The 2,693-nt window shown below is 49.1% G+C and overlaps 1 pseudogene; it reads right to left on the bottom strand.

Annotated features, from left to right (window-relative positions):
• Positions 1–1,885: 1,885 nt before the first annotated feature.
• Positions 1,886–2,473, bottom strand: LOC110299186 (annotated as a pseudogene).
• Positions 2,474–2,693: the final 220 nt, after the last annotated feature.

Genomic DNA, 2,693 nt, shown 5'->3' with positions numbered 1-2,693 from the left:
CCCAGCTGCCTCAGGAGGTTCCAGGCCAAAGTGACAAGCTTGGCCCTTCCAGGGGATTTAAGTCTGTGCCAGGAGTTTGGCAAGAGCTGTAGCCTTATTTGGTCTGGAAACTTCTTGGAGTGGAGGAAATGTAGAACAGGATAGCGGACCTCTAATGGGCGGGCAGAGATATGGCCACTTCCCAGGACAGGATCTGGATGTACTGAAGATCTCCATCACCCAAGTGCACACCAGGTCTAATGCTACCTGGTGTCTGAGAGCAGACAAGGCTGGGTACCATACCTTTTCTGCTTCTCTGTTGGGCTGCCTGCCTTTGCCCTTCCCCACTAGAGCCTCGACCCAGTGCTCTACTGCCAGGTTTCACCAAGGGCAGTGACCACATCACACAGTTTGCCCTCTGACAGTGCAGGATCCTACAGAAGTTAGTACAGTCCTGGTCCCCCCACCCCTTCCCCGACCCTGCCCCAAAGGTCTTTTGTGTGGCTTGTGGTTAAGTCTCAGTAACCATGGATCCTCTTTCTGTACTTGACAATCGACCTATTCTGGAAACTTCATTTAAGAACATAGTTCTTGCCTCTCAGTTATTTTACTTGGCGCCCTGTGTTCAAGGTTTGCCCAGGTTGTATTACACATCAATCTTGTTCCTTATTTTATTTTTAAACACATCAAATTGCCTTTATTTCAGTATGCATCCACATTTTAACATTTAGTTGTCCTGAATAGAGTGGGGAGCATGGCGGTGAGCCAGTGAGCCAGGAGGCCAGGCCCACCGATTTACAAACTCTAACCCTAACCCTAACACAGAGCTCCTCCTGATTCCTGCTGAGGCTCTGAGGAGCAACACTGAAACCTGAGTCCGCAGAGTCCGTGCCTTGTGTTCCAACTGTCAAGCTCAACATCAGACCTGATGGGTGGCCAGGCTCATATGAGAGCAGTGTCCAAACCTCTTCCATGTGCAAAGACAAAGAGATTATGGGAAAAGGAACCAGTTAGGAACCTTGTGCACTTAGGACTCTCCACATGGCCTCTCTCTAGGTATAACAACCAAGGATCCTGAGCACCAGCTGGTCTGAGTCATCTGTCACTGCTCTGTTTACCTTGAGACCTGAACCCAAAGCTCATGAGCTGATGGCAGCGGGGCCAAGGACCTGGCACTCCCTTCCAAGGCTGGTGGAAAGTGAACGAGTATGTCCCAGAGCTAAGTGAGGAAGGCCAGGTTCTTCCGACCTCATCTCATGGTTTTAGGCACAGCACATGCTGGGTGGTGGTTGGCAATAAGGGAGTTGAGGATGAGGGGAAAGCAGCAACTATGATAGAAGTGGGGAGACAGGAAGCCAATTTCAGAGAGAGGCAAGGGTTACAATTGAAGCTTTGGCCAAGGCTGGGGACGATGTCTTGGCTGAGGCATCACTTAAGACTTAAGAAACCAGGAATGAGCCAAAGTGCCCCCAACCTCAGCAGTAGTACCATGGATACCTGAAGCCTTCCCAAATATTCTAAGGGCCACTTTGCAGCTGTGGCAGGGGGGTGAGCTGGCAAAGGCAGACTCAGGCCATGAGCCAGCAGCAGGACAGTGTGTGACATGTCTGTTCACGATTGCATTAGCTGTGCCTACCACTCCCAAAGGAAACTGACTTCAACACACCTTCTTGATTCCAGAAGTTTAACCAGGCAGATGGCAGTTACATTCAAGAGAGGTTACATAGTACAACTTCAAAGGAACATTTCAAAGGGACAAGAATATAGTATCAGAACTATCTCAGGACAAAGTCTGAGTGGGGCTACCCACCCAGTACTTTGAGGTCTACAGATGTATCTAGAAAATTCACTACTGTGGAAAATGAAGAATTAGGTTGAATAGGGAGGGGAGGTGGGGCCTTGGTGACTAATTGGTGTAACATTGTCCTTCTGGAGGCTGTGGCAGCTTCATGTTCTCTTCTGATGTCATCACGCAGTGAAGTTCCTGTAGGTCTACTCAGATGCTGTGGGCATCCCCCCACTTTGCCAGCACTGCTGTGGCTCTTGGATCTTCCATCCTTTTGAGCCCCTCATGCCGCTCATACTGACTCTTGTTACAAACCTTACAGATGAGATGCTTCTGGGGCTTTGGCCCATTTTCTTTCTTTTTTTTTTTTTGAGACAGGGTTTCTCTGTGTTTCCCTGGATGTCCTGGAACTCACTTTGTAGACCAGGCTGTCCTCGAACTCAGAAATCCGCCTACCTCTGCCTCCCAAGGGCTGGGATTAAAGGCGTGCGCCACCACTGCCCGGCTTCTATTTTAAGGCTGTATATTCAGTTTTCATAAATTGTTCTTGGAGGCCCAGTTATCGTCCCTGTCCATCTTGTTAGTGCCATGTTGTTGTCATCTTCTAGACCCCAGCTAACCATGCCATCGCCCACTCCTTTCTAGCCTTTCAGCTCTTCCAACTGTTGGAAAATTTGAGGGACTTTTCAAGCCTGTAGTGACTGCCATTTTGCATCACTATTAGTCAAAGGCTACCCCATTCTTCACACTCCCCCCACTTTTGGGAGAGGGGAGGGTTTAAAGAGAAGGTTTCTTTGTCTAACAACTCTGTCTTGGAACTAGTGTTGTGGACTAGGCTTGCCTCAAACTTAGAGATTCACCTGTCTTTGCCTCCTGAGTGCTGGGATTAAAGACATGTGCTACCACACCCGGCTGGGCTTGTTCCTTT

Source organism: Mus caroli, chromosome 7 (assembly GCF_900094665.2).
Source record: "Mus caroli chromosome 7, CAROLI_EIJ_v1.1, whole genome shotgun sequence".
Lineage (NCBI taxonomy): Eukaryota > Metazoa > Chordata > Mammalia > Rodentia > Muridae > Mus > Mus caroli.
This window is presented reverse-complemented; position numbering and strand designations above follow the sequence as displayed.